The sequence below is a fragment of the Schistocerca cancellata genome, chromosome 2 (genome assembly GCF_023864275.1).
Source record: "Schistocerca cancellata isolate TAMUIC-IGC-003103 chromosome 2, iqSchCanc2.1, whole genome shotgun sequence".
Lineage (NCBI taxonomy): Eukaryota > Metazoa > Arthropoda > Insecta > Orthoptera > Acrididae > Schistocerca > Schistocerca cancellata.
Window position 1 is genome coordinate 627,240,610 of NC_064627.1, and position 17,249 is coordinate 627,257,858.

The following is a 17,249-nucleotide window of genomic DNA, read 5'->3' on the forward strand; positions in this document are numbered from 1 at the left end:
CTCTCGCTGATCTGGACAGCCTGCCTTCCATTGGTTGTCTAATATACTTTTATTTAATTGTAACTGTTTGACGAAATTGCTGAAGTTTTGACTTCAACGTAACTTTCTGAGTACAGTTGGCAATTGAGCGTTCTGCGTACAAGCGGCCTATGTTGTCTGTCTTGAGCAGTTTTGGCTAAAGATGACTGTGTCAGAGTTACTGTGTGACTTCGCTTGTTAAAATCAATCACTGTACCGTCAGTGATCGTGTGGGGAGCCCTCTTCGTCTCCCTCAGAGGCGCATTTGTATTGCTAGGAAGTCTTTAGTCTGGAACAACCAGACCAGGATAATTTGTTTCGGGCTATACTCGCGACATTATCATCACCACGACGGGACGTGGAAGCAACCAGCCATCACCTCCGGTACGCCAGATCGTATTCTGGCAGTTAAGAAGACAGTTTGGTAATGTATGTCCGCAGCACTGGCAGATAGGGAATTTCCTAGGTGATAATCAGAGCTCAGCAGAGCGCGCCTGTTTGTTTTTTTCTAACTTTGTTCTGTCTTGGGTGTTCATTGTCTGAGATCTCACTACTGAAGCAGCAGTTAATGTTGGGTTGGCTGTGTGTTTCTCTTATGATTTGAGTTGCAAGGAATTGGCTCCACATACCACTTCGGCTTAAATGTCACAATCTAGTTTAGGGACAACTTTACCTTCACAGCTTTTATTTGAGTATCCAATTTGAGCCAATTTGATGTATTGTAAATGTTTCATGTGTTTTGTTTATTATTTTGATTTTAGTCATAATAAATCATGTTGTTATTTTGGACAGAACTTTCATTCTGTTAATCGATAGAGCAACCCTATCATTTCTCACTCCGTTAATGAAACTTTCCTTTATTTAACATTTTTTCAAATTAAATTATTGCAGGTGCCAAACTCTTTTCTACTCCACTTGCAGGTCGATTATAGTCAGTTTGCGTTTCTTTTTAATCCATGTGCAACAGCAAAAGTCGGAGTTAGAATAGGGGGGGGGGGGGCTTAGAGCATCATTTACATATGTAGATTCTAGAAGAATTTAGCGTTAAATACACTGATAGCCCCGGCACCTCGCACACTCACTTATCCATGACCCCTCCTCAGAGTACTGAAACGAAAAAAAAAAAAGAATATCGGCGCTATCCTCCCCCCCCCCCTCTGTCTCACTCATACGCACACACAGGGTATAAACATCATAAACAGAAGTTAGTAACGAACATATACTTCGTTAGGTTGGCAACAAATAGGTAAACATACCAAAGACGATGAAACACGTAATGGAGTCACAATATTTACGCTGCGAAAGGAAATGTACGACGAAATAGTTGTATAGAGTGACAGAAGAACGATAGTACACCACGAAAAAGAGTGAGAAACATGGTGAACAGTGTGTGGTTGGTGAAAACACATAGATGTGAATATAGAACAGTGATAAAAGTGATAGTGCGACCTCCAGACCAGATGTGAGAAAACGCAGATCAGCAAATCGTAAGTAATTACATTTTTACAAATAATCGTGAAGTGAACTGTTTGCTAACCTATAACTAACAAAACTGTATCATCCCACTGATGATGCCTTAGGACAGGAGAAGGCGAAACGCACATGGGAAAAATAAAATAACTAGCAGCAAGAAAAGGCAGTTTGATTTGCAAAACAAGTATTTATAATAGAAAAAATTACAACACTTATGTACAATGGTTGCATTACTGTACAAATTTTTTACAGGTGTTAGATTTTATGCAGTATTCATGTAATGTGATATTATTAATAACATACAAGCATAAATCGGTTCTGCTAAGAAATTCATATATGGAGTAGAAGACGTTGGCCACCAATCAAACCTTTAGATGCATTATTAATTAAACGTTTTATGGCTGCTGCCATGCTGCTCAAACTGTGTGTTGCTGAACAGTGGACAGCTTTCTCTACCGAAGTAAATGACTTTAAATCTCTGTGAAAGTTATTTCTTGTATTGATCCCATTAACTGAGATGTTGGTTTGAAAAAAAGATATATATTTATTGAGGAATTCATTACGGAATTAATATATTGAGAAGCAGTAGCTACAATCCCTAGTTCCTTAAGCACCCTCTGCAGCACGTTCTTGAGATCACACCAGAAATAATACGTACGGTAATTTTTTTCTTGGAAAAATTTGCCTTGGTTTGATGAGTTAACACTAAAAATAATTCAGTATGACATTATGGAATGAAAGTAAGCTTAGAATAGTAAATTTTATGTTTTTATTCCACCAATGACTTGATCTGCATATAATATGTATTTTCGAGGTTTAGTCACAGAGAATTGGCAAGGAACCATTTAATAATGTCCATGAAAATTTCATTAGCCGACTTATGTAAGGCTATATTTGATTTATTTACGCAATATTTGTATCATCTACAAACCAAACGAACTTGCATCTGGTAATGTTAGTGACAAAAAGTCACTGACATACACAAGAAAAAGTAAGGGTCCTAGGATGGAACCTTGTGGGCACCACATATTATTGGTTCCCAGATGGATGATGCCTGATAGCTTAAGATAGTCACTTTTCTTTTTTTACCATATGCTTTCTGTCAAACACATAGGATCTGAACTGTTTTGCAGATTTCCTGTTACACCATAATATTCGAATTTATTTAAAAGGATATTGTGATTCACATAGTCAAATGCCTTGACAGATCACAAAATTTCATCTTTGGTTCTACCATTCTCTTCCTTCACTATATCCCACATTGTCTTTACTTTGTTATCGGCACGACTATGATTTTCTGATAACACATTTATTTTTATGTCTGTATTACAAATCTTCAGCATTTCGCAGTATGTTTTGCAGTGATCTGTAGCATTTACATCAGACCTGTTTCTGATTCATACATATAATTTCCTTTTTGTCGTACAGGATACCTTTATTCCTTTCGTAATCCATGGCTTATTTATAGACTTTGCTCTAATCTGGGTTAGTTTTGAGGGAAACAGTTTACAAATAAGTTAAGGACAGAATTAATAACTTTGTATTTCAAATTCATGCCATGAGCTTAGTACACATCACTCCAAATCATGTCTTTGAGGAGTTTCCTAAAGGAATCAATTTTCGGTTTACTGACTACCCTCTTAATCTCAGATTTAGTAGATTTTAAGTCCCGACAGTATTAATTTAGCTGAGGAACTGCATGTCATGGTATGTGAGGGTAATTATTATTGGTTTTATAATATAATTTCATTTTTTGTCCATTAGACATTTCTATATGGATATAAACAATGGGCATCTTTGAGCCCTTAGCTATTCTAGTTGTAAAATTAACAGTATGAATTAAGCTGCATGACAATGCGACTGACTACAGTAATTTCTTACACTGTAAGAGCTTGCAAGAAAATCTACATTAAAATAATCAACAACCGCAAATTTTTTCTTTTTTATTGTTAAATAGGTCAGTGGAGCTACAATGTGAGTGACAGCATATTAAAATTACCTGCTGGCACTCAGTATACACTTACTATTACGAATCATTTATTATGAGATTCTGCTTCTATTCCACATGCTTCTATATCTGCTCTAGACAAAATTTGTGAAAGTCTGTGTCACTAAATTTATTGCAATTCTTGATGACTGTGAAAACTCCTCCATCATACATATCTGCCATACAAAAGTGAGAAGGTAACCTAAATTGGGCAACTTTTAATACATCTATACCAGTGATCACGTAATGATCAGAGAGGCAGTTTATATCAACTTTGTAACCAACAGCTGTGTTTGCTAATGCAGTGTACCTATTTCTGTCCTATCTATGCCAAAAAAGGTGCTCCTCAAACACCTATAACCACTGGTATTCTCTCTCCCTCAAATTTCCTGCAATTATCCCAGTCACTTTACTCTTCACTTTCATATTATGGTGTGTAGCAATTACTTCCGTCATTTGGCCGCATTACATGTAACATTAACAGTCCCTCTTCGTTGGCGTTTCGCCAGGCCGTTTCGTACTGCCTTGCTCTAGTGTTATTAAGGTAAGACTACTAAAATTCTCTTCCGTTATTTTGGAACGCTTCAGTATTAATTCTGGATTATTCAGCCAAAGACTGTTAGAACCAATATCGGCCACCTGTTTTAGCTAAGACTGAATCACTGACATCATTCATTTTCATATCCTTACAATTTTTTACACACAAACGTTTGTGCAACTTGTTTCATTCCGACAGTGATTCATTGATGTTGTTGTCATAACATTCTACCCTTCTCGCTGTTGTTAGCAATTTTACACTCCAAACATCAAAAAAACTGCCAGCCTTTGCGGAGTTTGAAATCTTACTAGGATATGACAAATTTTTTGCAGTTTTTTTCAGACAGTATTACATTATACGTAAATTAATTACACGGAAAATGTCCAAGATTACTAATGATATTACCTGACAGCTCATAATTATAACATGTGAACAATAAGGGTTCCAACAATCTTCCCCGGGGATCGTCTGAACTTACTTCTATTGATGAGTCTCCATTCCAGATAACATTCTGCGTCCAGCCTAGAAATCCTTAGTCCACTTGCCTACGCTTCTACTCTAGAAGTTATTAACTTTCCTCAATACTCATACTTCAGGAACAACAAAGACCTTCATTCTAAAAATCCATTGGTGTAATAGCTACACAAAAATACTAACAAAGAAACAAAGAAGGAAATGACTTCGGACCAGGAAATTACCTATTCTTGTTTCTTCCAATATGTCCCCACGAATGTTTTGCATATACAAATGATTTGCTAGAAACAGATATAACCTTATGCTGACCTGGCTAGGAAACGTTTTTTTTTCGAGTAACAAAAATAGGTTATTGTTACTAATACACTCCTGGAAATTGAAATAAGAACACCGTGAATTCATTGTCCCAGGAAGGGGAAACTTTATTGACACATTCCTGGGGTCAGATACATCACATGATCACACTGACAGAACCACAGGCACATAGACACAGGCAACAGAGCATGCACAATGTCGGCACTAGTACAGTGTATATCCACCTTTCGCAGCAATGCAGGCTGCTATTCTCCCATGGAGACGATCGTAGAGATGCTGGATGTAGTCCTGTGGAACGGCTTGCCATGCCATTTCCACCTGGCGCCTCAGTTGGACCAGCGTTCGTGCTGGACGTGCAGACCGCGTGAGACGCCGCTTCATCCAGTCCCAAACATGCTCAATGGGGGACAGATCCGGAGATCTTGCTGGCAAGGGTAGTTGACTTACACCTTCTTGAGCACGTTGGGTGGCACGGGATACATGCAGACGTGCATTGTCCTGTTGGAACAGCAAGTTCCCTTGCCGGTCTAGGAATGGTAGAACGATGGGTTCGATGACGGTTTGGATGTACCGTGCACTATTCAGTGTCCCCTCGACGATAACCAGTGGTGTACGGCCAATGTAGGAGATCGCTCCCCACACCATGATGCCGGGTGTTGGCCCTGTGTGCCTCGGTCGTATGCAGTCCTGATTGTGGCGCTCACCTGCACGGCGCCAAACACGCATACGACCATCATTGGCACCAAGGCAGAAGCGACTCTCATTGCTGAAGACGACACGTCTCCATTCGTCCCTCCATTCACGCCTGTCGCGACACCACTGGAGGCGGGCTGCCCGATGTTGGTGCGTGAGCGGAAGACGGCCTAACGGTGTGCGGGACCGTAGCCCAGCTTCATGGAGACGGTTGCGAATGGTCCTCGCCGATACCCCAGGAGCAACAGTGTCCCTAATTCGCTGGGAAGTGGCGGTGCGGTCCCCTACGGCACTGTGTAGGATCCTACGGTCTTAGCGTGCATCCGTGCGTCTCTGCGGTCCGGTCCCAGGTCGACGGACACGTGCACCTTCCGCCGACCACTGGCGACAACATCGATGTACTGTGGAAACCTCACGCCCCACGTGTTGAGCAATTCGGCGGTACGTCACCCGGCCTCCCGCATGCCCACTATACGCCCTCGCTCAAAGTCCGTCAACTGCACATACGGTTCACGTCCACGCTGTCGCGGCATGCTACCAGTGTTAAAGACTGCGATGGAGCTCCGTATGCCACGGCAAACTGGCTGACACTGACGGCGGCGGTGCACAAAGGCTGCGCAGCTAGCGCCATTCGACGGCCAACACCGCGGTTCCTGGTGTGTCCGCTGTGCCGTGCGTGTGGTCATTGCTTGTACAGCCCTCTCGCAGTGTCCGGAGCAAGTATGGTGGGTCTATCACACCGGTGTCAATGTGTTCTTTTTTCCATTTCCAGGAGTGTATTCAAAATTAAAGGTCTTCTTGTTTTCATTTGTAATCTTTTGTATTTGCCCCAAAACTCTCTCTTTATTGGCTACTTCTTCACACAAACTGGTTGCGTCCTAAAATTTCTATCTGAGTTAGTTGACACTTCCCAGTATACTCACACTTTCTGCCTCTCAGAAAACTAGAATAATTTTTTATACAGACAACAATGAAAAGAAAGGGATGTTAATTTTGTTTCTCCTCTATTAATTGCAGCCACCGAGGAAATGATTAAAAAAGGGTGTATACAATTTTGTTGGAAACGTTTAAAGGAAAAAAGCGACAGAAGTAACGTCCTCGAATTCCCTTGTATATTAATCAACTACTGACGGTAGCACTCACCGACTGAAAACATAACGGATACTGTGGCACTATGTTTCTGAGAAAAACTTGGATGAACTACTTTACGTTACGAAAACATACACTTGAGAAGTTGAATAGAAACCAGTGATGTGCAATAATCGCGTTTACTTACCGATTTTGCACCTTTGATTCAGACAAGGCTTTCAGCTGATCGTTACAGTGGTTGCGCACCGCTTTCTCCACACCTAATGGCTTCCAGTCACGAACTGTAAAACTGTGTGTCGTCTGCACAGAGAAGTGACATGCCACGACTTCGTGTGACCACCCTGTCACCCGCGCTGTCCACTCAATATTGCGAGAAGCTTTCACTTCGCTAAAATGGGCTGTGCAATGTGTTCCCTTTAAGTGAAAAGTTGATCACGTTGTTTTTATGATGATCAGTGAAGAAAATAGTCAGGTTTCTTAATAATTTACATCTTTTAAGTCACCTATACACGTAAAAGCTTCGAATAAATGGGTTTATTTATTATTTGATTTATCTCTCTACTGATCTCTACGTCAGTAGTAATATACTACAGCACTATCAAGTCTCCTTAAATGAAAAGATTTCAGAAAAAAACTATAATCTACGAAAAATCAAAACGCTAATAAATGTGAAACACAGCGATAATAATAATAATATAATAATAGTAAGTGTAGAGACCTACCCCCATGAACCATGGACCTTGCCGTTGGTGGGGAGGCTTGCGTGCCTCAGTGATACAGATGGCCATACCGTAGGTGCAACCACAACGGAGGGGTATCTGTTGAGAGGCCAGACAAACGTGTGGTTCCTGAAGAGGGGCAGTAGCCTTTTCAGTAGTTACAGGGGCAACAGTCTGGATGATTGACTGACCTGGCCTTGCAACACTAACCAAAACTGCCTTGCTGTGCTAGTACTGCGAACGGCTGAAAGCAAGGGGAAACTACAGCCGTAATTTTTCCCGAGGGCATGCAGCTTTACTGTATGGTTAAATGATGATGGCGTCCTCTTGGGTAAAATATTCCAAAGGTAAAATAGTACCCCATTCGGATCTCCGGGCGGGGACTACTCAAGAGGACGTCGTTATCAGGAGAAAGAAAACTGGCATTCTACGGATCGGAGCGTGGAAAGTCAGATCCCTTAATCGGGCAGGTAGGTTAGAAAATTTAAAAAGGGAAATGGATAGGTTGAAGTTAGATATAGTGGGAATTAGTGAAGTTCAGTGGCAGGAGGAACAAGACTTTTGGTCATGTGAATACAGGGTTATAAATACAAAATCAAATAGGGGTAATATAGGGGTAGGTTTAATAATGAATAGGAAAATAGGAGTGCGGGTAAGCTACTACAAACAGCATAGTGAACGCATTATTGTGGCCAAGATAGACACGAAGCCAACGCCTACTACAGTAGTAAAAGTTTATATGCCAACTAGCTCTGCAGATGATGAAGAAATTGATGAAATGTATGATGAGATAAAAGAAATTATTCAGGTAGTGAAGGGAGACGAAAATTTTCTAGTCATGGGTAACTGGAATTCGAGAGTAGGAAAAGGGAGAGAAGGAAACATAGTGGGTGAATATGGATTGGGGGAGGGAAATGAAAGAGGAAGCCGTCTGGTAGAATTTTTCACAGAGCATAACTTAATCGTAGCTAACACTTGATTCAAGAATCATAAAAGAAGGTTGTATACATGGAAGAACCCTGGAGATACTAAAAGGTTTCAAATAGATTATAAAATGGTAAGACAGAGATTTAGGAACCAGATTTTAAATTGTAAGACATTTCCAGGGGCAGATGTGGACTCTGACCACATTCTATTGGGTTATGAACTGTAGATTAAAACTGAAGAAACTGCAAAACGGTGGGAATTTAAGGAGATGGGACCTGGATAAACTGACTAAACCAGAGGTAGTACAGAGTTTCAGGGAGAGCATAAGGGAACGATTGAGAGGAATGGGGGAAAGAAATACAGTAGAAGAAGAATGGGTAGCTCTGAGGGATGAAGTTGTGAAGGCAGCAGAGAATCAAATAGGTAGAAAGACGAGGGCTGGTAGAAATCGTCGGGCAACAGAAGAAATATTGAATTTAATTGATGAAAGGAGAAAATATAAAAACGCAGTAAATGAAGCAGGCAAAAAGGAATACAAACGTCTGAAAAATGTGATCGACAGGAACTGCAAAATGGCTAAGCAGGAATGGCTAGAGGACAAACGTAAGGATGTAGAGGCTTATCTCACTAGGGGTAAGATAGATACTGCCTACAGGAAAATTAAAGAGACCTTTGGAGAAAAGAGAACCACGTGTATGAATATCAAGAGCTCAGATGGAAAGCCAGTTCTAAGCAAAGAAGGGAAAGCAGAAATGTGGAAGGAGTATATAGAGGGTCTATACAAGGGCGATGTACTTGAGGACAATATTATGGAAATGGAAGAGGATGTAGATGAAGATGAAATGGGAGATACGATACAGCGTGAACAGTCTGACAGAGCTCTGAAATACCCGAGTGGAAACAAGGCACCGGGAGTAGACAACATTCCGTTGGAACTACTGACGGCCTTGGGAGAGCCGGTCCTGACAAAACTCTACCATCTGTTGAGCGAGATGTATGAGACAGGCGAAATACCCTCACACTTCAGGAAGAATATAATAATTCGAATCCCAAAGAAAGCAGGTATTGACAGATGTGAAAATTACCGAACTATCAGTTTAATAAGTCACAGCTGCAAAATACTAACACGAATTCTTTACAAACGAATGGAAAAGCTGGTAGAAGCCGACCTCGCCGAGGATCAGTTTGGATTCCGCAGAAATGTTGGATCACATGAGGCAATACTGACCCTACGACTTATCTTAGAAAATAGATTAAGGTAGTACAAACCTACATTTCTAGCATTTGTAGACTTAGAGAAAGCTTTTGACAATGTTGACTGGAATACTCTCTTTCAAATTCTAAAGGTGGCAGTGGTAAAATACAGGGAGCGAAAGGCTATTTACAATTTGTACAGAAACCAGATGGCAGTTATAAGAGTCGAGGGGCATGAAAGGGAAGCAGTGGTTGGGAAGGGAGTGAGACATGGTTGTAGCCTGTCCCCGATGTTATTCAATCTGTATATTGAGCAAGCAGTAAAGGATATAAAAGAAAAATTCGGAGTAGGTACTAAAGTCCATGGAGAAGAAATAAAAACGTTGAGGTTCGCCGATGACATTGCAATTCTGTCAGAGACAACAAAGGACATGGAAGAGCAGTTGAACGGAATGGACAGTGTCTTGAAAGGAGGGCATAAGATGAACATCAACAAAAGCAAAACGAGGATAATGGAATGTAGTCGAATTAAGTCGGGTGATGCTGAGGGATTTAGATTAGGAAAGTAGTAAAGTAGTTTTGCTATTTGGGGAGTAAAATAACTGATGATGGTCGAAGTAGAGAGGATATAAAATGTAGACTGGCAATGGAAAGGAAAGCGTTTGTGAAGAAGAAAAATTTGTGAACATCGAGTATAGATTTAAGTGTCAGGAAGTCGTTTCTAAAAGTATTTATATGGAGTGTAGCCATTTATGGAAGTGAAACATGGACGATAAATAGTTTGGATAAGAAGAGAATAGAAGCTTTCGAAATGTGGTGCTACAGAAGAATGCTGAAGATTAGATGGTTAGATCACATAACTAATGACGAGTTATTGAATAGAATTGGGGAGAAGAGGAGTTTGTGGCACAACTTGACAAGAAGAAGGGACCGATTGGTGGGACATGTTCTGAGGCATCAAGGGATCAGAGATTTAGCGTTGGAGGGCAGCGTGGAAGGTAAAAATCGTAGAGGGAGACCAAGAGATGAAAACACTAAGCAGATTCAGAAGGATGTAGGTTGCAGTAAGAACTGGGAGATGGAGAAGCTTGCACAGGATATAGTAGCATGGAGTGCTGCATCAAACAAGTCTCAGGACTGAAGACAACAACAACAACAAGTGTAGAGAACGAACACTCATCCTATATTACAGCCATTAAGCAAGACAGGGTAAGGGAAGTCCCTACATTGAACCACTATATTCATCTGAAATATGTAAGCTCCTAAGTGAAATTTTGCTTCTTCAATACCTTTCGCTGACGATAGCAACCAAATGTCTACTGAGACGGATTGAGAAAATATATGACAAAAAATAACATATGCTCGTTTAAGTCTTCTTGTGGGCGGATGACATGCAACTTCATTTAAGTCGTCCGCTTGTGGTAGCGGAATTAAGTACGATTCTTTTGAAAAGGTCATAAATTGGGAAAGGTGCAAATTAAATAGTAAGTATAGTGAATGTGATACAACGTGACCATTAACGGTAGCCAAACCGAATGCAGGGATAAATGCTGAGTAATGTCGTTTATTGAGCCACTGAAGAAAAACCATTAATGGCGGATGAACAATTGCCACAAAATGTCTACAATTGTGGCTATGTGTCGAGTATTACTTACATATGAGAAATATTACGAGTGCTGTTAAGCTTCTGCATATACGAACAACTGCTAGAAGATCACCTGTAAACTATTATTCACTTGAATGAGGTATAACTTCATTCTACCTCTGTTGCAATAAAATAAAACAGTACAAATATATTACATGTAGTTCAGTCGCCATAACCTTCTCTTGACGTTCACTTGAGGAAGTGTTAAAATATCTAAATCACACGAGACTCTCTCGGAATAACGGCTTAGATAGTCCTAATCCCCGAAAGCTGCTGAGAATCTAATCGTAAAGTTGTATCAATTCGAAGGTGATTTGAATACTACGATTTTGCTGGAACTGTGTGTCACTCAAAACAGACTGAAATATTAACTCATGGTGAAACTAAATCACTGAACGGCCTTACACTTTTACAAGTCCCGACATAAAATTTGCCATCAATGGTTACCTATGTGCAAGCCGCATAAGAATGTTACCGTACCTTTGATTTATAAACACATGTTGCTGTTCTTTTACACAAGTTCATACCGTTGATCAAACATCTCACAAGGGAAACGATTTACTGCACTGTTAGTGTATGAAGCCTCAGACCGTTAAATAGATTCCTGCCAAACTATTCTGAGCAACAGAGTATCGTGCTTGTAGATTTAGCCTGAACGTTTTCTTTATATTAAATTTTCGAAATATGTTACACTATATGAAGATTTAATACTTCATTATATCACTGTTGCTGACGTAGGAAATAATCCACTCACGAAGATTATTGGGATGATTGAAAATGACAACTGGATGTATTGTGTTTCATTTAGTCAGAATTTTCTCTGCACAATATAATTTGCTATACTATTCCTTTACTGTCCTATACCATGATTTGTTATGTCTTCGAAAGTAAAATCGTCTTTCTTTTATCTGTGGCACCTAATGGCAAATTATTACTACATTTTAGGAAAAGAAGTGTTTCTAATGTGAAACCCTGACGTATATAACTCTAACAGCCTAGAGGGGTGTTAGCTCATTTCTTATGGGAGAAAGCAAAGTAATAACTTTCTACCTATTGAGACTGAATTCAGTTAAGGCACTTAGCACAATTCCAATCATGTTCTGATTTATTTGACAATAAACTGTAATGTGCAAAATTAAAGGGTCTGATCGATAGGAATATATTTGTTCCCCTGCGTGCTGTCAATCACTTGGTGATCAATTGCCTACTACAGTATGATAAAAGTTCATAGTAGTATGACGACTCATTTGTTATAAACTCAGCACTCATCTGTTGAACATGGAGAAACTACTACATAAGTGTATCATGACGGAGTATCCCAGAGCATTCTTTGCTAGAAATTGGCATTCTGGAATTTTCTGTCTTCGATAGGGCAAGCCGTCACACAAGATCAGAACATGCACCTAAGTCAACGAGTATTATGAATGTCCAGTTTGTATACGTTTTGTCCACTCTTGTTGTCCGAAGGCTCATATGAAACTCCAGTTTCGTCTAGTCTTTTCACTTTATTTTCCCCCATTAACCTGACAGCCATGTCTATAACTTTCTTTGCATCTAACTTTTATTTCTAAGGGATGAAAATTACAAATCATTAAAAATCAGATGAAAAACATATTCAGGAAAATTGACTTTTATTTTAATGAATGGAATTCCGTGGGATAGACAGATAATAATCAACAGTAAGGGAACAAATGTTAGTAACGAAACTATATTGCAGTGCCTATGTTATTCCGAAATACGCTGCAAAGTTCCTTCGAACATGCATGTATTTATCCGCCGACGCCAGGGAAGCAACTTTCAAGTAAAATGTCTCCCCTGTAGTGGAATATAAATAACGGATACACGAGTGTCGGTTGTGACGCGTGGGTAACGATATATGGCAGTTAGGGTTTGGCTGCGAGTTGTGTTTGGATGGACAAATGGTAAGGCGACTGCTCGCAATGAGCGGGAATTCCGGGTCCGAGTCCAAGTCCGGCACAAATTTTCACTTTTTTCTTTCCCTTACACAACTGATGATTCACCTTATTCGCAACTGTGAATACATTTCATACGTTTTACGAACAACTTGTAGGAGCATTATTACGTACGAGTCAGATGTTCAGCACACGAAATGGAAGGTCATATTGAAATTACTGGTCATACTTATGAATATCCGTTGAAAATTCATCATCCGTTGAGAATTCATCATGAATGTCGAGGAAAGAATAAAATGAGAAATGGAACAACCAGACGTTGACTGGTTACTAAAAGTTCAATTATTGATGTAATTCAGTGTAAACTATTACAATTGTATGGGCATGTTAACAATGTGCGAGAATATATACTCCCAAAATATACAGTGGTACGTTTATTCAATGAATGTAAGAAAGGGCATGACCATCTAATACTTACATACATGACATAAGTTTATTAACGATGGTGAAGAACGTTCCTGAGGTGTTAAGAAAGAAAGGGGGAGAAAGGAGAAAGATAAATCAGAAAAACTCGTTATGATTGGTGATGATAAAATGTCAAACTATCTGTAACCAGATATGTATACGTTGCTGTTGTGGTTTTTCGGTTGAAGACACGTGAAGCAGCTCTTCACGCAGGTCTTTTTGTGGAAGTCTCATTACCTCACTCAAGGGAAGTCTCTTCAACAAAGAGACCATCTTCCAGTTGAATGTACTGATGCATCGAAGTAAGGTACTAAATTTAAGTTCCAGTCTGAGTACTGTGCAGGAGGAGTTGAATTTAGTTATGCTAATTTTTCAATTACAGTTAACTATTCGTCCACTACCTCTGATTTCTGCCTTCTTGGTTCACTTTATAGACAGTATTAAGAATTAGATGAATTTGGTTACTTTTTTAAAATATTAATTTTATGTCATTGTGCAAGGAAAATAATGTTGAAGATCTCTTAAACTCGTATCCCGCTGACTGTATTCTTTTAAACCATACTTCTAGGGTACAGCTGTACAAATATAAACAACATTTTTATGCATTCTTTATTACTAGAGGGGCATTCCGTTAGTGATAGAGTAAGCACCCAAACATGTTACATACAATTTCAGATTATTTAGAAATACTACTTCAGTGGAAACAGACATTTTTAAGCATCAAGAACAGTAGTGGCAGTATGTGTATAGTGTTATTAACATAGTAAATTTGACACTTCCTCAAGACATTTGGCTGTTTCAAAGTAGTTTTCCAGGGGTGATAACTCCAACAGCCAACTTGGGTGGCTGATAGACGGGATAAGGGTAGCATACAGAACGAAGTGGGAATTACATCAAAACGTTATAAATAATTCCAATGAGCTGCATTAGCCGATTACCAAGAGTAATGTTAGGTTCTTTAAAATGTTATTAGGAAGCACTTTGCTGCCTGTGTTTTTAGCCCAGTACTTAGCCACTTCTAAATGCTTCTTTTGTGGAGAACGATTAATTTACCCAATAGTGAAACTGCCTTATAAAAAAGGAGAAAGAGTTAAGGTAGACGATTTTAACTCTATTTCTAATGCATCAATGTTTGCAGTTGTTCCTGGGAAGACTGCGTATATAAGTGTAACTGACCATTTCAGTTCACACAATCTGCTGTGAAAGTACAGTGTTTAGATGATGTTAACAATTTGAAAATGCTATATTCTCTTTTCTCTGCAGACACTGGTTTAATCGTTTTGATCATAAAATAATATAGCGGAAGTTGGACTTTTATGCAATGACTAGCTCACAAATGGTTCCTCTCATACTTTAAGAATAGAAAGCGGAAGGCCATTCTGCACAGTAATGAGAACAACTTGGAGGTGGCGTCTGTTATGGGCACAGTTGAGTCATGATGGTGCCTCAGGGGTCATTGTTGGGGCCACTACTGTTATGTAAGTGATATTCATTGTAATATGACTGGGGAAACTACCAAAATATTTCTGTTTGCTGATGCCACAAGCTTAGTGTCCTAAAACTGAATACTGCTCTGTTTACCACTAGCACCGTATCTGCAACAAGTGACAGTCAGTCAAGAAACTAGTCTACTTTCCTTATTTCCATTCGCTTATAACATGTGGCGTTATATTGTGGTGTAACACTGCACACTGTAGTTGTGCCTCAGAAACAGGCAGTTGGAGCAATATAAGGTGTAAATCCGCGAACCTCTTGCAGACCCCTGTTTAGGAACCTATGAATTCTGACACTGGCCTTTTGAAATATATTTTCTGTAATATCGTTTGTTGATAAACATCAGCTTATTCCGAAGAATCAGCAACTTTCATTCAGTTAATATCGGACAAAATGCTACTACGCACTTGGATTGCTACCTCCTTGACACTTCTGCAGAAAGACGAGCTGTGTTCTGTTGCATCCATTATCAATGACTTGCCACAAGAAGTAAGGAAATTTTGACAGTATAACCTCGAGCTTTCAAGTCTACAGAGAATAATTTCCCCACGGATCACTCACTGCACACTGTTGAAGAGTTCCTGGAAAAAAATTAAGGTAATTCCTGTGTTATAATCTTGATTATGCTAATATATTCTCAGCAGCTCTTTATATTTGCGCGCACACACACACATACATACACACACACACACACACACACACACACACACACACACACACACACACACGAACAGAATCTTTTTCCGCACTTACTAAATTAACTACTCTTTTCTTGCCTCAGGGTGTGTATAATCAATGTATCCAGTTGGTGAATTTGTGCTGCAGTTTCTATTCTTCAATTCGATGCAGTACCTTCTGGGTAGTACCTACTTTGGATAGCCAAATAAAGGACGATGGCCGACGCTGAAAGGATATAAAGTAAAGAATAGCAGTTGCAAGAAATACGTTTCTGAAAGAGGGGAGACTGTTAACGTGTAACTTTACGCGTTATGAAGTCTTCTCTGAAGGTATGTGTTTGTACTGTAGCCCTGTATGGAAGTGAAACGTGGAGGACAAACAATCCGAAGAAGAAGAGAGGTTATTGAAATGTTGCGCTACAGAAAAATGATGAGAGTTAGAGGGATATGTCGGATTACAAATCACGTATTATGTCAGATGGGGAAAAAAGAAATTCGTGGCACATCTTGGGGAAAAGAAGGGAACGGCTGATCGGACAAATCCTGTAGCATCAAGGACTCGTCAGTTTGTAATGAAAGAGGGAGGGGACGGAGGTCAAGACTTGACTGTGGAAAGTAAGTTGAAATGGATGTTGCCTGCAGTAGTTATGCAGAGATGAATAGGCTTTCACAGCTTAGACTAACATTGAGGACACAAACTCTTTATAGAAATGTATATGCTTGTTAATACTGCTACTATTTCTTTTAACTGTTCCACCTCAAGAATGCGATTTACCTTTGCAGAATAGATAGTTTCTATTTTCAGTTGAAGAGTGGAAGTGGAAAATGTTCTAGGTGCCATTTTTTTCTGGCTTCAGTGCTGTTGTGTTCTAGGCTTGTTGTTGTATGTCCATAGCCTTGTCCCAAGTGTCAAATCATGGAGAAAATGTTTCAAACATTCGTTACCAGATGGCTCATGATCGGGTGCCGAGTAGTGCTTCCTCCTGCAGTTCCTAGTGCCTTGCGTCAACCTGGGGTTGTTTGAACAGCTAACATGCGGGTTTTGGTCAGTGGTCACAGATTTTTGTGTTGCGAAAGAGATCTTGCAATTTTAGAGAAACGAGGAAAAGTAAGCAAGGCTTTAGTGCCATCTTGCAATTTTAGAGAAACGGGGAAAAGTAAGCAAGGCTTTAGTTCCACAAGATTAACATATGATAGTCGGATCAGTTGAGACATTGTTGTCAAAGCATGCATGTAAGATTTCGAAACCCAGTATGACCATAGTTCCTCATTATCATCCATCTCGAACAGCTTTTAAGAAATTAAGAAAAACTAAGTGTATTCAAAAGAGAAAAAAAGACCATGACCATGAACATACGTGATGCCGTACTTCATGTGGTAAACCAGTGTTTTCTGTCAGTTGCAGAACTTAAAGACCTATTGACCATGTCGTCATTTCTTGCTGAACAGTACAGGGAGTATTACAGTAAACTTCGCAACATATTATCGCAAGAATGGAGTAGTGTAAGAAACAGACATTAATTTTGTGAGAATTTTTCTTTATTTTGATTTTGTTATTCTCTAACAAAAAATGTAAAAGTAATGAAAAATAATATTTGTTGACTGCGTCTCTACTGGTTAAAATACAC